General features: G+C 31.7%; 1 protein-coding gene across 2 annotated transcripts in view; it reads right to left on the bottom strand.

The window, feature by feature from the left end:
- Positions 1–24,107, bottom strand: part of sprt (PDZ domain-containing protein sprite) — a 47,806-nt gene extending 23,699 nt beyond the window's left edge. The window contains exons 1-2 of one of the 2 annotated variants that reach the window (XM_075309056.1): positions 23,621–24,107; positions 23,108–23,404 (exon numbers count right to left, since the gene is read on the bottom strand). The gene's annotated coding sequence lies outside the window, so the exon portion shown is untranslated. Of the gene's footprint in view, positions 1–23,107 lie in introns of both variants that reach the window. The other variant, XM_075309055.1, reaches the window with a different exon arrangement.
- Between the last annotated feature and the right edge of the window lie 295 nt (positions 24,108–24,402).

Consider the following 24,402-nt stretch of genomic DNA (forward strand, 5'->3'; position numbering starts at 1 on the left):
TTCCATTTAATTTCGAAATGTGCAAAAAAGTGCAGACAACTTTTTCATCTATGCTTTCAAAAGAGTTTATTGTTTTAGAAAAAATAAACTTTTTTACTTAATTTGGCTTTATTCACAACTATTTGTCGACATATTTCTCGAAATCCTCTAATGTAAAGACTTACGAGCGAAACTAAATTTCATATAATAACACAAGTCAATTATAAAAATAAAAAACACAAAAATAATCTTATTAACCTGAGGATGAAGGTTCCATTATTATTTTTTTATTTATCGCTTTAGAAAACACTCAAAACTAATTTTTAAGACACCAATAATTTACATTTATATCGCACGCAAGGAAAACGTAAAATAACTCCAACTTCAAACATATATAGTGACACAACGGTACTTGTCAAAGACACAATTTTTGCGCTAGTGATGTGGAATTTTGTGTACTTTTACCGACTATAAAAATTTTTTCGGTTCTCCTAAATTTCATTTTTCAATTAATTCCCATTTTTGGTATCAAAAACCCCAATGTGCGGCGGTTCGATACTCTGTCCAGGCGAAAGGTAAAATTTAAAAAAATTATAAAATCTAATAATTTCTTCTACATTGTTTGTATTACAAAAAAGGTGCTATGAACTAAAAAACCTCATGGAAGTGAGTCTAGTCTTTATGAAATTATTTTTACATTCTGGACAAGAATCAACGTTTAGGAAGTTTCTCCCAAACAAACTTGCTTATAGCGAAAAGCTAATGGAAAACGATAATTGTTTGTCTAAAATTTCGTTTGGGAGGAAAAAGTTATTGTTTTGCGTTTACCTGTTTCGGTTACTCATGAAGCCAATTGACAAATATGATGTTTGTTGTTTATTTCTCGTTAACTACCCTATTTGCTCATATCTCCTCCATGCCTACAATTTAGCTCTTGGTAATACTGCAGAGAAGTACTTTCCTTATAGGATATACCCTTGAGAAAGGAAACAAGATTTCCATGCAAATGTAATTGATTACCAATTGTGAACCAAGTTACTTCCAAGATCATTTGGTAATAAGAGTTTTTGCTGTATATGACAAGTGATGCAAGGACTGTTTCTAATCTTTTTTACTCGCTTTTTGAAGTTGAAATGTTTTGGAGTTAAAAGAAAACTATGTTGGTCTAAAAATTTTTTTCCCCAGAAAGCAAACCCCTTTTTTCAGTGTAGCTGATATGCATATATTGAGTAATTATATTGTATTGACTTTGAAAAAATAATTCTTTAAAGTGACCATTTCAAAACAACCTATTCCTGTTTGTCATAGACATTTACAACAACTTGTTTGTGAGACTAAAAGCAACCGCATCACCATCGTCATCATCATCATTATTTTCTTCACACCAACTATGGTTTCGTTATTAACAGTTACTTTACGTTTTTTTTTTGTGGTTAATCAGGAAAAGCCTCCCAAAGCCATTGCTAAACGGTGTTTGACAATTTGGTTCATTAAGTTTTTATTCCTTTGCGTTCCTTCTTTGGCTATCAACAAAACACGCACCTTTTCCGAATAGTGTCTTCATAAAAGTTTGGACAACGGGACATGGAGTATATTTAAAAGAGTTTTTTTTTGTCTTGTTTTTATATTTAGTTTACTTGGTCTCCAGTAGTCTTGAGAACAAGAATATCTTCTTTTTTGCGTACTTCAGCATGGAAGAAATATAATTGCACATTTGTGAGCAATTTCGATATTAGAGTGTACCGAAAATATCAAGACATTGAAAATATTGTACATGTTAGGAAAAAATTCTAATGGGAAACATTTCCAACGCAAAAGGTTTGAAAACGCGTTGAATTTAAGTAATTTAAGTAATGTGTGAGGGAGCCACAGTAGCATGTCCGCCTTGTATAAAAATAGTAGTAGGTACAATCCCAGTTTCGACCGAACAACAAAAAGTTTTTCAGCGGCCCATTATCCCCTCACAGTAATGCTGAGTGTTTCAAAGCTTCGCTTTTCGAACTCTGCTATAAAAAAGAAGTCATAAATATTGAATAGGGCAGCACTCAGTGATAAGAGAGAAGAATTCAACACTATGGTATCAGAATGGACTAGGTTAGGCTAGGATGGTAGCAGCCCGTTATTTCAGACACACTAAGACTCTTCAGTAGGCTTGAAATAGCGGGCTGACACTATACTTAACCTAACGTAAACCTAAATGTGTGTCTTTACCCGTATAAGGAATTTCTACGTAAATGATTTCGTGTTGCAATGTTGGCCTTCTTTCAAGCGACAAATATTAGTAAACCGTATAGAATAAAACTAAAAAGACCATTCAGAGATTTTAGATTTATACATAGATGTCAATTTAAAAAAAAAAAAATAATTGTTTCAATTAACTTTTTAAAGAAAACAAAAATATAACTTAACAATTTCTCAATCTTCATGGCCGTATAAAAAAGTAGTGTAAATGTTTTTTTTTTTTTTTTGGATCCAGAAGTGGTTCAAAACTGGCGCAGAAGCAATGAATTTAATATGGGCTTATCATAGGACGGATATCCAACATTTTAACGGCCGGTGAACTGAATTTACATCACTTCTTAAGGTGTGATCCAAATCCAGTGTTTTGGATGTGAATTAAAAAATTTTGTGTTATTATGTCAAATAAGTAATTTTTATATTTTTTTATGATTTTTAATGCATTCACAGAAAAAAATATCACCAAAATATTTCCAATTAAAAAGTTAATTGAAGTTGAAATTTTTTTCAATTAATAAATTAATTGGTACAATTAACTTTTTAATCAAGATAGAAACATTAAGTTAATTTAGTCAATGATTGAAAATGTTAAAATTTTTAATTAAAAAGTTAATTGATACAATTAACATTTAATCAAATTCGGAAGAATTTGATTAAATGTTAATTTTTTTCAAACATTTTTTTCAAACATTTTTTTTTTCAAACAATCAATTGTTAATCCAACTAAAAATTCTAAGCCAATTCAGAATGTAATTGAAAATAGTTACCTTTGTTTAATTACTAAATTAATTGAGTTTTGCAATCAACATCAATTAAGTTTTTAATTGAATCAATTAAAAACTTAATTGAAATTTGGTAATGAAATCAATTAATTTTTTAATCAAGAATTTTTTCTATGCCCAATTAAAACTGTGATTGATACTATCATTTTCGTGATTGAAGACATTTCAATTAAAAAATTAATTGGATCAATTAATTTCGTGATTGAATCAGAAAAAAAAATTTTTGTGTGTTTTAACGCTTGTTTAAAACATTTAACCATAAGCATTTTCAAAAATTTCCAATTTTTCTAGAATAGATTGAGTATTTTTCCCACAAAAGTTAAACAATTTGTGCCATTTTATTAATTCCCAGTGTGTTTTTAACTTATTTGAAAAAAAAAATTAAATGACTTATTAACAATATGAAAAAGGCGAGTAATAAAAAAGTAAAATAAAAGAAGTTAATAGTTAATATAAAGAGCATCTAAGGGAGGACATATTTGGAGTTGCTTTTAAAGTTGTGCCTTTGAACAACTTCTAAATTTTTTTGCTGGGATGTAGAATAATTCATTTGGACTAAAAACAAGCCTGCAATTTTGTATAGTGTATTATGATTTTTTAACCCAACCAATTCGATAGAAAAACATTTTTTCCTGTGTATAGCAAAGTAAATTTCAACATTTAATTTTGCAATTTTCTGAATATAAAAGGTGCTATTATATCAGGACATCCTAATATACAATAAACGAACATAGTTATGGATTAAACAGTTTGAAATCTAGCGTGAGAACTTCACTTGTTTTTCGGACATTTTTTTTTTCACTCCCAGATAACAAGTTTGGAAAAAATGTATGCTCCTCTCGATCGAATGGAATTATTTAATATGAAGATTACTCGTACATGATCGAATAGCGAAGAGGACATTTGACATTCGTTTTATTGACTATAATAAATTTAAATATACACTAAAGAAAATATATAATTTGTGACTCTTTTTTTAAGATAAAATATTTAGACGTGTTTAAGAGAAATCTGTTGGTTTAATTAATGGGACAATTGCGGGATTATTGAAAAAAGGCGATTCAGTTGAATTTTGGACTGAAAATGAATACTAAAATATTTCGATAAGACCTGGGACCATCTCAAAATAGCTGGTTACAAGCGAACTCACTAACTCTCACCAATCAGTATTTCCACAATGAAATTTTTTTTCCTACACTTAAATGTAAGATCCCACAAATGTAAAGAATCTTAGCTTGAATCATAGTGTAGTTTTGATGAATATCAAGGGAAATAGGAAATACCGATTCATGTAAATTGAGGAGAGGCCAATGTTCCCTATTGACCGATCTTAGAATTACATTAATTTTTTTGCTACATATCACATATTACACACCCGCCCCTCATTCGTACTCATTTATTGGTAGAACCTCCTTAACTATCGTCAATCTAAATTAAATGTCACTCAAGCGAAAGAATCGCAGAGTACATTTTCTACATTTTCTTCCCACACTTGTTGCAAATTGATACCCCCTTCCCAGATAGGAATGAAAAGTAAACATGATAGTAGTTCTTATGATACGTTCCAAGAGAAAAAGGGTTCTTTGCAATGCAACAATTTCATGCTCTAACGAATTCTTTAATGGGAACAAACAGTTCACTGCAAAAATATTGCAATTATATTAAATTCTTTCCTGTGGGGGCCAAGTAAATATCTATTGTTTTGTAGAAACTAAGGTTTGTGACCTAAGTCTTGTTATGATATTTAAATTGGAATGACCTAAAAAACATATGGTAGTAATAATAGAGTCATGATAGTTTCACTTAGAACTCTATATGAATGTTTAATAAGACCGTTTGTTGTCCTTAGTCACAAAACGAAAACAAAACAAGTAAGGAAAGTCTAAAGTCGGGCGGGGCCGACTATATTATACCCTGCACCACTCTGTAGATCAAAATTTTCGATACCATATCACATTCGTCAAATGTGTTGGGGGCTATATATAAAGGATTGTCCCACATACATACATTTAAATATCACTCGATCTGGACAGAATTTGATAGACTTCTACAAAATCTATAGACTCAAAATTTAAGTGGGCTAATGCACTAGGGTGGAACACAATGTTAGTAAAAAAAATATGGGAACCATTTAAATCTGAAGCAATTTTAAGGAAACGTCGCAAAAGTTTATTTATGCTTTATCGCTCGATATATATGTATTACAAGTTTAGGAAAATTAGAGTCGTTTTTACAACTTTTGGCGATTTTACAAGGAAAATGTTGGTATTTTGACCATTTTTGTCGAAATCAGAAAAACATATATATGGGAGCTATATCTAAATCTGAACCGATTTCAACCAAATTTGGCACGCATAGCTACAATGCTAATTCTACTCCCTGTGTAAAATTTCAACTAAATCGGAGTTAAAAATTGGCCTCTACGGTCATATGAGTGTAAATCGGGCAAAAGCTATATATGGGAGATATATCTAAATCTGAACCGATTTCAACCAAATTTGGCACGCATAGCTATAATGCTAATTCTACTCTCTGTGCAAAATTTCAACTAAATCGGAGTTAAAAATTGGGCTCTGTGGTCATATGAGTGTAAATCGGGCGAAAGCTATATATGGGAGATATATCTAAATCTGAACCGATTTCAACCAAATTTGGCACGCATAGCTACAATGCTAATTATACTCCCTGTGCAAAATTTCAACTAAATCGGAGCAAAAAATTGGCCTCTGTGGTCATATGAGTGTAAATCGGGCGAAAGCTATATATGGAAGCTATATCTAAATCTGAACCGATTTCAACCAAATTTGGCACGAATAGCTACAATGCTAATTCTACTCCCTGTGCAAAATTTCACTTAAATCGGAGTAAAAGATTGGCCACTGTGGTCATATGAGTGTAAATCGGGTGAAAGCTATATATGGGAGCTACATCTAAATCTGAACCGATTTCAACCAAATTTGGCACGCATAGCTATAATGCTAATTCTACTCCCTGTGCAAAATTTCAACTAAATCGGAGTTAAAAATTGGCCTCTGTGGTCATGTGAGTGTAAATCGGGCGAAAGCTATATATGGGATATATATCTAAATCTGAACCGATTTCAAACAAACTTGGCACGCATAGTTACAATGCTAATTCTACTCCCTGTGCAAAATTGCAACTAAATCGGAGCAAACAATTGGCCTCTGTGGTCATATGAGTGTAAATCGGGCGAAAGCTATATATGGGAGCTATATCTAAATCTGAACCGATTTCAACCAAATTTGGCACGCATAGCTTCTATGCTAATTCTACTCCCTGTGCAAAATTTCAACTAAATCGGAGCAAAAAATTGGCCTCTGTGGTCATATGAGTGTAAATCGGGCGAACGATATATATGGGAGCTATATCTAAATCTGAACCGATTTCAATAAAATTTGGCACACTAGACTACACTACTAATTGAACTCCTAGTGCAAAATTTCAACCAAATTGGGGTAAAACTCTGGCTTCTGGGACCGTATTAGCCCATATCGGGCGAAAGATATATATGGGAGCTATATCTAAATCTGAACCGATTTCTTCCAAAATCAATAGGTATCTATTCTGCGCCAAAACACATACTTGTGCCAAATTTGAAGTCGATTGGACTAAAACTGCGACCTAGACTTTGATTACAAAAATGTGTTCACGGACAGACGGACAGACGGACATCGCTATATCGACTCAGGAGCCCACCCTGAGCATTTTTGCCAAAGACACCATGTGTCTATCTCGTCTCCTTCTGGGTGTTGCAAACATATGCACTAACTTATAATACCCTGTTCCACAGTGTGGAGCAGGGTATAACAAGGAAAGTCTAATGTCGGGTGGGGCCGACTATATTATACCCTGCACCACTTTGTAGATCTAAATTTTCGATACCATATCACATCCGTCAAATGTGTTGGGCGTTATATATAAAGGTTTTTGTCCCAAATACATACATTTAAATCTGACTCCATCCAAACAAAATTTATAATATATAAACTTCAAATTTAAGTGGGCTAATGTCCTGGGATGGTACACTATGTTAAAAAAATACATGAAACATCTTAATCTGAACCAATTTTGAGGCTATTTCGCAAAAGTCTATTAATGATTTATCAGTCTATAGATATGTATTAGTATAGGAAAATTTGAGTCACTTTTTCAAGTTCTCGACTTAGCAGTGGCGATTTTATAAGGAAAATGTGTTGGTATTTTGGCCATTTTTGCCCAAATCGGAAAAAACATGTATATGGAAGCTATATATAAATCTGAACCGATTTCAACCAAATTTGACATGCATACCACTTTGACCTCTGTGGTCATATGACGGAAAATCGGGCGAAAGATATATATGGGAGCTATATCTAAATCTGAACCGATTTCAATAAAATTTAGCACACTTGACTACATTACTAATTGTATTCCTAGTGCAAAATTTCAAGGAAATTAGGGTAAAACTCTGGCTTCTGGGGCCATATAAGTCCATATCGGGCGAAAGATACATATGGGAGCTATATCTAAATCTGAACCGATTTCAATCAAAATTTGCACACTTAACTATACGACCCCGTGTTATGTTTGTGCATATTTCAAGTAAATCAGGGTAAAACTCAGGCTTCTGGGTCCATATAAGTGCATATCGGGCGAAAGATATATGTGGGAGCTATATCTAAATCTGAACCGATTTCTTCGAAAATCAATAGGGTTCTATTCTGGCCCAAAACAGGAACTTTTGCCAAATTTGAAGGCGATTGGACTTAAACTGCGACCTAGACTTTGATCACAAAAATGTGTTCACAGACAGACGGACGGACGGACAGACGGACATAGCTAGATCGACTCAGGGACCCTCTCTGATAATTATTGCCAAAGACACCATGTGTCTATCTCGTCTCCTTCTGGGTGTTGGAAACATATAGACTAACTTATAATACCCTGTTCCACGGTGTGGTGCAGGGTATAATTATTTTCTCTCGCCATAGTATTGGTGAAATTAACACTATGAAGAAATAAAAAACCCAAAGAATTTTTTAAAACACTATTAATAAATCCTTAGTTATGCTCTTTTGTTAATGAGGGACTGTCCAGATAGAAGGTAGAATTTTAATTGGAAACCGTTACAAAATCTTTGATTTTTTTCTTTGCCAAAACCATAATCAATTATAACGCCAACTTACATGACACTTTATTGGACTTTAGGGCATATTATTAATTTGTTTATTGACTACTTTTACTGGAATTTAAACTATTTTACAAAATATATCAAACTACGTGAGTTTTGTATATCTTTAACTTGTCAGCTTAGCAAAGAAAAAACGCTTCGAACATACCATTCTACTTATTTAAATTACAAAAAAAAATTGACCCATAAATCAAGTTGATGATTTAAGTGTTACAGGGCACCTTCATTTGCTAACGAACCTCATTAAAAATCTAAATGCCACTTGAATTGTATTTAGTTCACACTAATCGATATCGTTATTGACATGTCACAAATACGTAAACCAATTTGGATTGCTTAGCATAGTACATCTGCTTTGAATTGTTATCGCATTAAATATTTAAAAATTATCATTAGCATTTACAATGAAAATAATACAAAAGAAAAAAAGAACGACAAAAGGAGAATTCTATTAACCCTGAGTGAGTGGGTGGTTGATTTTTCATTTAACTCAAGCCAAAATGGCAATCCTACACAATTATTTGGTGTATCAAATTATAGAAGTGAATGCATCACAGAGTATGGCACCGCACATGCGTTTTTGGAGTGTATGTCATCATTTGAAAAGTCAAATTCAATAACACCTTAGAATACATTTGGAGACTGAAATTTGCATTGATTGTCATTTATTTGATAAAACCCAAACAAACGCCTTTGCAAAATTCCTATAAACGTAGCTCAGTACTGTATAATAATAGGAGAAGCTAAATAAAAGATTTCAACTAACAAATATTCTACATAGAAAATTAATTAAGAAAAATATATTGATATATTCAATTACAAAAGCACATTCTGTGAGAAAATTTGCAATTCCAATATTTTTTTACATAAAATTTAATTGTTTAATAGTTATATAACAAAGGTTCATTTTATTTGTGATTGATGGTAGGCTTAGGGTTTCTGGTCAAGTTTTGCCCGATGTTCTTTGTATTGTCGCTCGAAAGAAGGTTCTAAAGAGTATGAGCAATATCTACATGTGTGGAGTATCTAGGGCCTAGATCTGGATAAGGTACTTACTAGGTTGATTATTTGGAATTATACACAGGAAAAATATTTTTTGTCTTCAATCTCGAAATTATTATTAATTTTTAATTTCTTCAAATTATAGTTTCAATCACACAGAATTTTTTTTCTGATTCAATCACGAAATTAATTGATACAATTAATTGTTTCACGAAATCAATTGATCCAATTAATTGTTTCGGGATTGAAATATCGCCAATCCCGAAAATTATAGTATCAATCACAGCTTTAATATCTTATAATAACAATTTTGTGATTAAATTTCTTTTTGATTAAAAAATTTGTGGAATCCAAAAAAAGAAACATTAATTGGCCCAATTAAAAATATAATTTATACCATAAATTTTTGTAATTGAATTATCTTTTGATTAAAACATTTTTTAAATCAATTAACTTTTTTACTGAAACTTTTTAAAAATGCAAATAAAATTTTAATGGGAAAAATATTTATGATATTTTTTTCTGTGTAAGAAAGATTTCACATTGATGTAAGGAAAAATAAATCCGTATATGAAAATTCGTTTCAGCGCCACCTATATGTGAAAATATGAGTTATATACGAATAAAATTTTTTTTCGATATAATCCTCCATAGAAATTGGCATAAATTGGCCAACCGGGAAGATATAGAAAAGCCAAATGTTAACCAAAGATAAACTGAAACGATAGCTTTCGATTGGAATTAAAACCTTTTGCCAGAAATCTTCCGAATCGCAGTAATGTTGCATATACGAAACAGAGAGAAAAGTGACCACTGTGGCCAAATGGAAAAAGATGGGGTTCCAGATTTATATGTGAAAGAAAGATCTTTTAGTGCTCTATCCAATGGTAAAAACGGGTACAGCTAAATGTGTTTGGGAGTCTCAATAAATATATGGCTTGGAAAAAAGTGGACCCACTGTTCCTCAAGAGGAAAGTGACCACTGTGGCCAAATAGAAAAAGATGGGGTTCCAGATTTATATCCCAGCAAAAAAAGAGCTTCCAAAAAAGTAGTTTGGATCCCCAATCTGTGATCCGGAAGTGGTGCAAACTTGGATCATCTCCAATGAATTTTACATGGGCTTGTCATAGGACGGAAGTACTCCCTTTTTGGATCCTTTGCATTGCTTTAGAAGTTGTGCCCTGGAAGTTAATTCGAATGAAGAAATTTAACCGCATCGGAAGTAGAAAAGTCATTGGGGGATCCCAAGATGCGTTTTAGAAGAAATGTTTGCGCACTTGTCCAAAAGGACTGCATCGGAAGTGGAACAAAATCATTGGGGGATCCCACGATGCGCTTTAGAAGAAAGTTGAAAAAACTCTATGGGGGATTCTTGGATGCGCTTTAAAAGAAATGTTTGTGGAACAACTTCCAATTTTTTTTGCTGGGATGTGAAATATAGATCTTTTGCTCTATCCGATGGTAAAAACGGATACATATAACTCATATTTTCACATATAGGTGGCGCTGAAACGAATTTTCATATACACATTGATATAAATTCAAGGTCACTATTGTTTTTGTTGGAGGGGGTCTCAGGACCGACGTGGTTCAAGGTCATCTAGTTTACGTTGCCGATCGGGGAATGACAATCGATGCGACTGTTTTAGACAATATTCCTCTCTTGGTTCAACGGTATACTGTCCAGCAAAAAAAGCGTCACCAAAAAAGTTAGGAAAATGTTCTTTTTGGATCCGGAAGTGGTGCAAAATTGCCGTAGAAGCGATGAATTTAACATGGGCTTGTCATAGGACGGATGCCCATCAACAGCTGTTGCACTCAATTTACATCACTTCATAAGATGTGATCCGAATTCAGTGTTTTGGATGTGAAATAAAAAATTTTGTGATATTTTGCCAAATAAATAATTTCTACATTTTTTATGATTTTTAATGCAACCTAACGCTTGTCTGAAACGTTTGACCTCAAAAATTAGCAATTTTTCTAGAATGGATTTTGCATATTTTTTGACAAAATTTGAATAATTTGTTTCATTTCATTAATTCTTTTTTCGTTTTGAAACAGAAACATTTAAAATTACCCATTAAAAATATGAAAAAAATCGAGTTATAAAAAATTGAATTAAAATGAAGATTATCCTTGGGAGAAAATTTTTGGAAGTGCTTTTAAAGTCGTGCCTTTAGAAGAACTTCCAAATTTGCCCTAAGACTGAGTGGCCTTAGGGCAAATGGCGAATTTAGGGATGCTGGTATATGAAGTAGTAATAGGACGTAAAGCCTACGGAGGAAAAAAAATGGGAAAAAATGCTGAAAGGTTATAAATAAATTAAACTATGAGAATTCGATTCGACTACGTTAACGATAGGGTGGTTGATATTGTAGTAGTTATGAAAACAGAAATTTATATACCCCCACATTAAAGTTTTGTATTACACCCAACAATAATGCCCATCGTGATAATTCCCGGTGGTTAGTCATGTATGGAATCAACTCTACAAAAGCAAAACAAGAAAAAAATCATTTGGAATTAAAATGTTTAATTATTTTTAATATGTGATGATCTCACGTAATTGTAGTTTATGGCGAGGAATGTCACCAACAGCATATATGGAAAAGCATGATCTTCTTCATTCATATATCAAGTGAAATAACTATTAATAAAAATAAAAAGAAAAAACATATTTTTAAGCGCATACCTACCATCCATATTTCTCTACCACCCGCTGTTAGAATCATGGATTGTTATTATTATATTTTGGTGTCATTTTTGTGGGTGTTTTTGTCTTGAAATAATGTCTTCAAACTTCTAATCGACACAAAGCTGAAGTGTCATCTCAAGACGATTGACTCATTTTTAGTACAATATTATACACTAAAAATAATGTCGTAATTGTGCGATCTAAGTTTTGAACAGCTTTTTTATATATATGTATCAAATTTACACTAAATGATGTTTTAAAAATGATAAAGGACAAGGCAATATCTCTTTTTCAAATTTAAAAAAAGTCGAATTTACTTTTCGACCTTTGAACTTTTTCAAATATGGGGAATTTGACATGGCGAGAACCATGGTTAAATGTTTACCTTTCTATCTTAGTTTTTTTTTTGAGTGTATTTTTACAACGTTTTATAGAAATATACAACGCTATTATATTGACTGGTTTTTGCTTTTTCTTATTCACTTCGATAATTGTGTCAACCCAACATCATTGAAAGGCAGCCGTAACAAATGATACACCAGCCTAACAATGAAGAATCGTCAAAGAATTCAATTCTTTCGCGTTTTTTTTTTCTTCTGTTCTCTAACCTCATATTTTTTGCTTCAATAAAGTGAAACTTCCTAATATTAAAAAAAAGTTGTAAAAGCTAGCTTTTTTTAGTTTCATTAAAAAAATTTGAATTATATTAACCGCTTATAGATTTATCAAACTGATGTAGTATTTTCCGAATAGTTCTATATTTTTAGCGTCTGTGATAAATCCCATCATAAGATATTTTATGTCCCATTATGACCTAATATTCCCAGAAATTTTGTTAAAAATACATATGTTGTTTTCATAGTCCACACTTTTCTTTGAGTTATTTTTCTACTTTAGTTTAAACGTGGTCATTGCAAATGCCTGTAATTAAAAAAATGAAAAAAAAAACTAAATATAGTTGTTGTTCCTCCATCACCGATTATATAGCTAATGTTTCGCATTTTGTCTAAGGGGCTTTGTTAAGAAAATGACCTTAATTTGTTTGAAGTAGACATTAGAGATACCATGCTAGTCAGTTGGTAGCCTAAACCTTGTCATATTAACTTTGAACTCCGGTCATTAAATCTTAAGCCGTTAGAGCTATAAGTATTTCAAAGCTTTTATTTATATGCTTAGCAATATTTATTTATGTTATAACAGAGACGTAGCCTATATGGGCAAAATGGTACAGTGACGTAGAATTTTAGAGGTTTTCCTTTGCCTTGATGTATTTCTATAATAGCAAACTGGAATGAAATTTTTAATATTTAGAAATTGAAGTGTTTTGGATATTTGTTCAAGTTTTGAAGTAATGAAAACCAATGAACTGATTTCTTATCATTTCGTTATTTCCTAGTATGACATACTACCAATTAAATTAATTTAGCCAATATCCCCCTTTTTCCAAGAAAAATTTGTCATGCCTAAATTGTTTATATTGCATCTCTGGAAAGTGATTGTTTGCAAAGATAAAAAAGTTGATTTTTTGAATTTGGTAAGAAACTTTGTATACCCAGAGAAGGAATATGGTCGCCCTAAAAACATGTTTTAAGAGGAAAATGTTATTTTTGGACGGTGAACATGGAGCAAAAATATTGTTTTCCCGGAAAACATATACTTGGTTGATGAAATCAGATACATAATTTTTGGAGAAAATGATATGGTTGCAACAAACATTTTCCATATTCACCGTCCAAAAATAAGATTTTGCTTTTGAAACATATTTGGGGTATTCATATTTCTTCTCTGGGTGTATGATACTATCGTGTGAACACCCCCTATATTTTTAAAACCAACATTTCATTACTGTTTTTGTTTTCATTACGCATATTTGCTTAGAGGTGGGAAGAAACTAGGCTTGCAGCGAACAAATCCCATCAGCATGATCACAGTACAAACAACAACATTGTATATAAAGATTAATTGTTTGTAGTGTATGTATGTATGTTTTTTTGTTTGTTGTGCATGCTCCAAGAAGATTACGATGCACTTTGATCAGTTTCCGTTCTATTGTTTTAGTGTTGTTTGTATTTACATTTGATGAGCATTGGCTTTACCAACTTTGTTGTTGTTAATGGTCGTTTACATATTGTTTACATCGTAAACCTACCGTAGGTGTGTGTATGTGTGTCCATTACAACAAAGCATAATAATGGCAACAAATAGCAATTAATGTAATTACAAAATTATATACATATATGTGTATATGTTTGATTAACGACACCATTTATTTTATGTATCAGGTCACACTCTCTTGGTGAGAACTTAAAAGTTTTAATTCGAGCTCATTTAAGGTTGTAGATGACTCTCCTATATTGCAACTGCTAATACAGTATCGTTATGATATGGGTAGAGATGGCATAGTTTTTGTTGGTTTGCAAAGAAAGCAGCTACCACTAATATTTGAAGTGCGTCATCATCATAGGCATCAACAAAAACTTAACATAGTGTAACAAAAGAGATTTTGTTTTTGTTTTCATGGTGACTGCACTTACTCTATTTAATATTTCTTGGTTAATTTCATTTCATGTTATCTTCTCTTCAAACAAACAAATCAAAAAAATTGTTGTGATTTTTGCAGTCATGTTATTTATGATTGTTGCTCTCATAATGTGCTGAAGGAAATGAAAACAAGAGAAAAACAAGCCTTTTTTGCCACTACGAAATGTATGTCATTTTCAAAATGGCCTGTCAAATTTCATGTCAAATTGATGTATTGTGAAGGCCTAATTTAGGGTGTAGTTGTTTTTGTCATTTGGCAACTTACACATACCATGGCCCAAGACAATTTAACTAACCATTAAATTGTGACTTACAACCATTCCATCTCAAAGAGAATAAAAAACATAGTCATGGTTTTTTTGTTTTCCGGAAATTTTTATTGGGGTTATAGGTTTATCATACCCCCCTACAATTGTAAGTTAATAGTGAACTACATTTGTACGTTAGTAGTAAAATATTATTAGCTACTAACCAATAAAATGGTTTGCTGAAGATTGACTAGGATCGGATATTACGTTAACAACAATATTGTGTTAGTCGGATAATCCGATGAAGCAATTTTTGTTCTAACATTTAATATGGAGAAAAATAAAATCACCAAAACAGCATTAATGGTTTTTTTCAAGAAAGAAAATTTTAAATCCATTGACTTCTTTTTGAAAGCTCATTGGGTATTAACTTATCAGATATTGGGAGTACAAAGAACAGATCTATACTAAAGGAAGTATTAGCCAGCGATGAAAGCTGTGTATAGTCAAACTCGTGTAGATTGGCATCTGACATTTTATATTCAATAAATTAATAGTATCAATTGTCTTCATCTTCTTGTTCAATAATTTTGAATAAATATTGTAATAACTTATTTTGTCTAAAATTTCATTTCGGATGTCCTTTTTTCGAATTTTCTAAATTTAAAAAACTTAGACTTACAATGTCTCAGCAGATAACGGGATATAGAGGAAATAGAGGATTTCGGCATGTTATAATATATTCAAAGTCGGATGTGTATACTCGCCTGCCAAGGTACAAGTACACCCGAAAGCTCTTTTAATGTCTAGAAAAGCCACAACGGTGTATTCATCGACAGGTATTGAAAATTCATCAAAACAACTAGTTTTCAGTGGACCATTCCATGAAGTAAGCATGTTGAGCATGCAACATTGGAGTTAGGATAAACGTATTGGACGAAATCATTTTGGCCGAAGTAAGAAGGTTTTCCCACGGCATAGATTGAAACTTCCTCCAATCTTCTGGAATTTACGACTAACCTTGGTAAATAGCCAATATCCACGAAATAACTCTGTCAGTATATGCTTGCATGTTCCGATGAAGCAATTTTTGTTCTAATATTTTACAAAATAAAATCACCAAAACAGCATTAATGGTTTTTTTTTTTCAGGAAAGAAAATATTAAATCCACGACTTTCTTTTTGGTTAAGGCTAAATAAAGCTAATTGGAGATTAACTTATAAGAGGTTGGGAATACAAAGATTTATTTCTCTTTTGGAAACAATATTAACAACAGTTCTATACTAAAGGAATTAGCGATGAAAGCTGTTTATAGTCAGGCTTGTGTAGATTGGTATCTGCCATTTTCTTTTCAATAAATTAATAGTATCGATTGCCTTCATCTTCGTGTCCAATAATTTTGAAAAAATATTATTGTTGTTTCGTCTAAAATTTCGTTTCGGGCGTCCTTTTTGGAATTTGCTAAATTTAGCAACTCTTAGTAATTCACTGTTGTCGATTACAGTGTCTCAGCAGATAACGGGATAAATTATTTCTTCGTGTATTGAAATAAAGTATTTCGTCTTGGCAAGGACAGGTATACCCGAATGGTTTAAAAACTCCTTTAATGTCTAGAAAGCCACAACGGTATATTCATCGACAGGTATTGAACCTTCATCACAGCAACTAGTTCATGCAATATAGTCTCAGTAGAGAGTAAGCATGTTGAGAGCAACATTGAATCAGTACTACGGTGTTGGGATAAATTTATTGGACGAAACTATATTGGCCGAAGTAAGGTGATTTTCCCAATGCAGAAATGAAAACTCCCTCCAATCTTCTCGTAAAGTCGTATATCACCCATATACACGAAATAACTCTGTCAGTATCTGCTTGCATGTTCGCTGAAATAATTTTAACAAATCTGAGATATTTAAAACCCAATTGACGCTGGCTTCGGATGCAACACATGACGGCCTCATCATAATTCAATTAGCAAGCAATTTTTGATTCACTTCCAATTTCTTCTTTATTACACCCAATTAATAACCTTTAGCTCCAAAATTGGTTAAAATATATTCAATTCTCAATAAAATTGTCTTAAACATTGCATCTGAAACGTGGTTCTTCCCAAAGAAGATTGTTTTCATTTTATTTATTATTAAAATTCTTGAGTTTTTTTCTCCCTACGACAACTAAACAATCACACGTCAAGAAACACACAACCCATAATAACACGAATGAACGATTTTAAGTATATGGCTGATTAATTTTTAACCACTAACTTCTTTCAGCGTTGAATTTTACATAGAAAGTCAAAACATTGTTTAACCACAAACTTCACTTTTCTAATGATTCTGAAATGCGAACGATAATTATATCAGTTTACTTCACGGATATGGATATGTTTTGTATGGCCAATGAATGTTGTAAAAACCCAATAGATGAACATAAATCGCGTGTGGCTGGCTTTATTAGGGTGTTGTGAAAGGTTTTACCTAATGATCGAAGTAGTCTCAATATCCACAGATAAAGAAAATATAATTCATAACTCTAACAATGGTACGGAGTATAATTGATTAATTAATTAACAATTCATTGTAATAAAATAAACATTAAAAAAACTAAGAAGTAATTCATGCTGTACTTTCATTGTGGTAGTCTTTTTATGTTATGTGTAATAATAACGTAAAAATCGAATACAGTTGAGGTTGTCAACTCTATGAATTTTTTTTTAATTTTTATGAAAATACTCATTTACAGAGATGACTAAAATTCAACGTTGTACAAGATATATAGTTAATTGATATTGATATTCAATTGTTCACTTTAATTGTATAACTTTTATTTGATCTTTATTTCAGGGCTTCCAAAAACTATTCAATACACCCTAATACATAAAGGTAAGTTGTGGAAATTTTCATTGAAAGGTATGCCTAAGTATACGATGTGCCGAATAAAGCAATTAATAACGGAAATGTCAATTTACACATAATTATAGTGAGCAAAAAAAATATTTTCGTTTGTAAAAAAAAAAATATTGGAAAAATTGATTTTCGAACAAAACCAAAGCAAATGACAAAAACCCCACACATAAAATCACTCAACACTAACGACTAAACATTTCAAATGGACGGACAGCCAGACAGCCAACCAAGCATGCATGGTTTGGCTTACAATGCCAATTAACAATATCGAATAAAATAAAAATTTCGCTTTCGGTGAAATTTTACCAGCATCCACTTACCATCAGCGTTGCCAGAATTGTTTCACCAAAAACCGCTAGATTTGTCCAAAAAACTAGCCAAAAAAAGCTAAAAAATTTAAAAAAATAGCTAGAAAAAAAGCTAAATTTTTTTGTATCAAAAGTCACATTTTTTATTGAAATTTAACAAACTTAAAGGCTTTATTTCACTTAAAATGCATATTATTTTAATTTTATTCAATTTAATTCCATTTCTGTGAGACTGTAAGAAAATCTAAGTCATATCAGCTCTGTTGGCGTACTCGATACATTTTGATAACTATCACAAATTTTTACTGGAAGTCCTTCGTTTATATTTCCTTGTAAAAACATTTTTCCCAGTGAACTTGCAATTGTCAGCTGGTTAATCATGTCACATAGAACTGCATTAGAAAATATCTATATATTTCGTTTTAACTGAATTAATGATAAATTCGTGAACGTGTACACTTCTCCTAATTTTACCCAAGAGAATAAAACCTATTCTAACTGTCTTGCAAGTTTATAATGAATAACTTTTATTCGAAAATTTCCCAAACCTATTGTTGTCCAATTTTCGTAAATGTAAATCCATCCCATTAATAAATAGCAGATTTGTTTTGATCCTATCACTACGAATTTTTTATTGCATTTTTTGGTGTTAAAAAAAATAATACCACATTTAAAATTTTATTTCCTTAATTATTTCTATGTTCGGTTTCAAAGATTTTGTACACTAATGATTTTTGTATTGATTCCGAGTCAAATTTGAATTTATTCGTATTCTCAGCTTTTTCTTCATGAGCTATCACAGTGCTTTAAAAACGTGCTAACGAAAACTTAAATTTTCAAATTCAGACTCGACTTTAAGTAGAAATTATTTTATGTATACGTTTTTAAAATAAAATGTTTAAAAACCTCTTCTATTTTTGAACGTTATTTTGGTTTGTGGTCAAGATACAAAAACTCCACAAATTTAAAGACTAAAATAATTTTTTAGAATTGACCCTAGCCTTCCTTCATGAAAAGATACCCATTTTTAAGTTGAATCACTTAACTATAAGGACAAAACGACTGTATCGGCTTTTGGACAAGGAAAACAGTTTATATAAGAGAAATTCACAAATGCTATTATAACCAAAATTCGCGTTCGTATTTTAAGGACATGAAATCTTTGGCCTCACGACAATATTTTTTCAGTGTACAAAGCAATTCAAATCTACTATTTTAATTTAGTAATATCAAAAGAATAAACGAGTCAAATGCTAATATTCCTAATAATTTACTGACAGTTTATATAAGGAATTTGTATGGTAATAGTAGATTTAAAGTTTACGATAACTTTTATGAATACGAGACAAGAACTTTACAACAAGGTGTATTTGCTGCAAAAATGCCCGCATAATGGCTGGAATAATTATTAATGTTTCAATTGAGATTTGAAACATGGGAAAAACCTTATTCTGGCAGCAAGGCTTAGATAAAAACGAAGTTTTATCCATATTTCAATAGGAACATGTCGAAAATAAAAAAGCCAAAAATAGCTAAAAGGGTCATGAAAAAAAGCCAGAAAAAAGCTAAAAGCTAAATGCATTTTTTTCCCGCTAAACGTCTTCAAAAAAAGCCAAATCTAGCGGGAAAAAAGCTAAATTGGCAACGCTGCTTACCATTATTGATACTCAAAAATGTTTTTGCAAAACGCACAATTAAGCACATTTTTTCGATATTTTCTGCGATCTTACGATACGTCTTCATCCAGACATTAATAATAAGTAAGCATTTAGTTTATTACATAATTGGATAGTAAGTGGTAACAAAGAATGAGTCGTACATTGTTTTCTTTTCAATGATACAAAAGAAAAACTTTCCTATTTGTCACAAAATGTTGGTGGAATAGAAAATGCTGATCATCTAATCGAATTAAAATACAAATTCATACCACACAACTTGATACTGCATTAAAATGGACAATAAAATCCATAAATTAGTATCGAGACAATAGCCATGTCTGGCATTTGCTTTTATTATTTTTTTTTTTTTTTGTAAGATATTTTTTGTAAAGGGCAACGGGGTTTCATTTTAGTGGTCCCCGTTTCATTCAATTCTCGGGGCGAATAGTCTTTGAGTAGGCACAATAAGCTTGTCTATTCAAATTGGAATGTTCGAAGCAGTGAAAGATGTCACCTATTGAAATTGGTGTTATGTAACCTCCAACCACCATGTGATTCATAAATTGTGGATTGATAATCAGCTTAGAATGTACGATGATGTTGTTGTTCGTTAACGTCATGAATAAACGATGAAAACCTTTTCCCCCATAGAGAACGAACATTGTTTAAAAATATTTTTTTTTTTAATGGTAAAAATGAATGAAAATGGGGAAGGGAGTTTTAATACTTTTATAAGGTAATATTTGGACATTTTAATGGAAAAAGTCCAACAACAAAATTTTTCAGAGTTTCCGTTTTCCCAGAAAACAGTGTTCGAAACTTCAAACAATCAAGTTTATGCATATGTAAATTTACGCTTGTTCATGCAAATCATATTTACTCATATTTTTTGAAACGGTTACATGTTAATACCCATGATTGTTGCTTTTGAAATTAAAATTATCCAAAATATTGTTTTCTGAAATTTCCCTTAAATTTACCTACCATCAAGAGGAGACAGAGCTTTTAAGGTAGGCTTTTGTATTTGCTGATTCTATTTGAAATTGAATAGTGAATTAAATTTGTTTAAAATAGAGCTTGTAATCGAAAAGTCGAACTTTCAACATTTAAAAAAAAAAATAGAAAAGTCGACTCAAACTCGTCAAAATGAACAAAAATGTTGGATATCGCACCATAAACATTATAATGACACTCGTAGCTTTTCCAAGCGTACCGCCCTTAAACGATCGTGATGAATTCTCGATGATTGTCTTCAAGATTACGATTACGAACGAGAAACAACCTGAAGTAATTTTTCTTACATGTGATAGTATGAGCAGTTCTAACCAGTGTAATCAGTATTTTTCTGGACCTTGTCCCAAATTGGGGCGCTTTTGTTTCCAAAAATCTCCAATTTAAATTAAAATTCCTCACGAAAATCCCCCATAAATTATTGATAAGTTTTTAAGAAATTGACATTGGAAAATCAGTAATAATTTAAAATTTGAAAAAATATAAAAATTTTGTCATACCAACTTGAGGGGGGTGCAATAAGATCAAGATTTCGAAATACAGAACCAGGAGAGAGGTGATCGTCTTTGGAATGCTCGAGATAAAATGGGAGTTCGATCACCAACGAAAATTTACTTCTAAATATTCAAGTAATAAAATTGGGTGGTACCCTGAAAAAAATATTGAGCTAATATGGAAGATTATGCAACTTAAATTTTAGGACTTAAAATTTACGCAATGCCAAGGACAAAGTTCTTTAAAACAATGACATTTTAATTAAAAGAAAGTTTATAATCCTTGCTTCAAAATTTTTCTTGAAATTTTGCGTCTTCTTACTGAAGTTGTAGATCTTTGAAATAAGGCAAATTTTCCTTAAAATAAAGAAAAACATTTTTAATTTACAGAAATCGTCTTTAACTCAACTGACATATTGAATTTTTAATTTTAAGATAAAAACGCTTCAAATATAGGCTAAGACTTATTTTAAGGATTTGTATCTTTGGTTTAAAGTTTTTTTAGCATTAAGAAAACTGTTTTTACTTTGAAGTACCTGGCATAATTTGGATTTTGAAATTGGAATTTGTTTGTACATAAATACCTTTAAATACGCAAAAAGAAAATAAAAACTCAATGAATGAGATCTGTGTCCAATTTTAATTTATTTGATCCTAGATTTAAAGTTAGGGAGGTCCGTAAAAATGTCTTTATTTTAAAGTAGCCGCATCAAAATCCTTAAGGGAAGATCAAAATCTTTGGATCCAAGTAAAGATTTTTTTGAGTGTAGATCAATATGAAGGTGAATTATCTTCACAATTTTTGGTCTTAGCCAAGCTTATTAAAAATATAATTTAGCGTTTGGGCCCCCAAAAAACTCTGTGTCCTCTACAAGCGTTCTTTTTTAAAATGATCATGTAGAAAATCCCCACAAAGAACACCCAAATCTGGTAATTTTTTTGTAAATCGGAGAACATGCTTCGATTTTTCAGACAAGTGAGAGGGCCATCCACTCCCGCATATCGAAAACTCCAATACCCTAATTTTTATCGCTCGGCATCCCAGTAAATGTTAAGCCCTTTTGAACCCTTTGACTACCGTAGTCCACTAAAGAGCATATTCAAAACATATTCAATTTAGTTTTTAATGTTAGTCTAAAGTAGGGGAAATAGGCTATAAACATTTTCTATAGTGGTGCAAACTACGATGCATTTGTATACAACTTTTTTGGAGACCGTTTTTCTTCCGTAGGTTTCTAGTAAATGTGCTGTCATAGTAAAACTATAGCCTATATTATTTCAGGTTCCTTTTTATATTTTTTCTTAAAATTCAACAGGTGTTATATATGAAATAATAACCCTTGTTGTTTGGTCGCAATTCCACAATCACATTTTAAGAATTTAAGAATAGCTTTTTAACTAATTTAGGTAGGCCCACCGAGTCAAATATATGAGAGTCTTAGAATTCCGCCCTGCCCATTTCCTGTGATGGTGCAGAGTATAGAAATGATTCATCTTTAATTGTTCTAAGATTTGTATAACACGCTATCATCATCATAATCATTATTATATCAAGTATTCGATTAAAGATCATCGATCAGAATATGGTTAGACAGAAAACAAACATATACTATGTGAATATAAACCGGACTTGGTCTATTTTTTTTAATTTCCTACGTTTTATTCTTTTATTTGTTTTTATTATTAAGCAATATCATTAGGTGAACACCTTTTCTTCAGTGAATCAATTTTAAATGTTTCCAAATAAACAACCCAACAAACATAACAAGTGCAAATTGGATTGGAATTTATTGGATTGGATCAATTCCAATTCGAATGTCATTCATATTCATTAGTGATTAACAATTTTCTATGGCTACTCATGGCAACAGCTATGATCCAATTTGATCCGGGACGACAACTTAATTACTCTTGCATATCTGGTAAATCCGTTTTTGTTATTTAACGAGTAAATGGTGAGATTCAAGAATTTACGGAACTCAATTAAAAAAGGGGAGGGGAAATAGTGCTAGAAATACCTGCTCAAGTATCGATCTCAAATGTACTTACCGCAATTTGCACAGACAGATAGAATTACGAAAATCTGTTAAGACTACTGACGACTACAATATTGAGCTGCTGTTGTGGTTGGAGTACGATGTGCATACATAAAGAAATCCTTGGAATAATTTCACGTTCTATGTGAATGTATATATTGCGGAATGGTCTTCAAAAAAATTGTGTCACTCTTTAGTCTGTTTCTCTGAGCGATAGAATTTTGATCTAAACAACGACAGTTGAATTCGTCAACAGCTGATGATGATGATGACGATGACGATGAATAGAGGCGGCCGTCAGACGGACGGACTTGGATCGCAGTGTATGGAATTTTAATTGCAATATTGTAGTGAGTGAATGTATGAAACACAATTCAATTCACAATTCTTTATTGTTGTTGTTGTATTATTATAATAATTTAATGTATTTGCTGTTTTGCACTTTAAGCTTTTGGTGTATTTGTTGTTTTTGTTTTGCTTCATAAATGATATTCAACAACAACAACAACAATGGATAGATTATTACCAATATACCAGGCCACCATCAGGCAAAACAAAATAACAAAAACAAATGTTCGTATTGTTATTGTTTTTAATGCCAGTAATTCTTGCTTACTGCACTTTCATGTATTGGAGTACAAAGCGCAAAGACCCACAATGGATGGTAATTATCTACGATTAAGTAGCTTTCAATTATTGTTTAATTGCGTTTATTACTAATAATATGGATTGTTTTATTTTTTGCACTTGATAATTTCGCTTTCAACATCGAAACGGGGTCGTTATCGATTTATTTTTTTCGTAATATTCGTTTATTTCGGGGAGTCTTTTTTTCCGTTTAGAATATTTCTTCACTCTATGTACGAACGATGTAGTTTAACACAAGGTATCGATGTAAATCATCACACGCACGCTCTCTAAAAATTTAGGAAACTACTGTACGCAGGCGCACCACCGTTCCGAATCGAAATAATCAACAAACGTTTCTGGTTGCTGGATAAATTCAAACTAAACGAACAAACCCCGTGAAACTGAAACCCAATGAATGGTGGTTTAAGCATGAATGAAGCAATCTTCTCTGTTTCTCTCACTAACATTATTAAGCCACACTCTCTCACACAGAATTGTCAGGCATTTGTTTACTTTATGTATGCTATTAATGTAACAGCAAGTTGTCTAGGGGGGGATAAATGGCCTGGTTTTGTTGTAATTTTTTCTCTCTTGCTAGCTACCTTCCTCCTCTCTCACTTTTATAATAAGAAAGTGGTGTTTTGAGTTGTATTTTGTTATTATATGAGACCGTGTTAC

Source organism: Haematobia irritans, chromosome 5 (assembly GCF_050003625.1).
Source record: "Haematobia irritans isolate KBUSLIRL chromosome 5, ASM5000362v1, whole genome shotgun sequence".
In the NCBI taxonomy this organism is placed as follows: Eukaryota; Metazoa; Arthropoda; class Insecta; order Diptera; family Muscidae; genus Haematobia; species Haematobia irritans.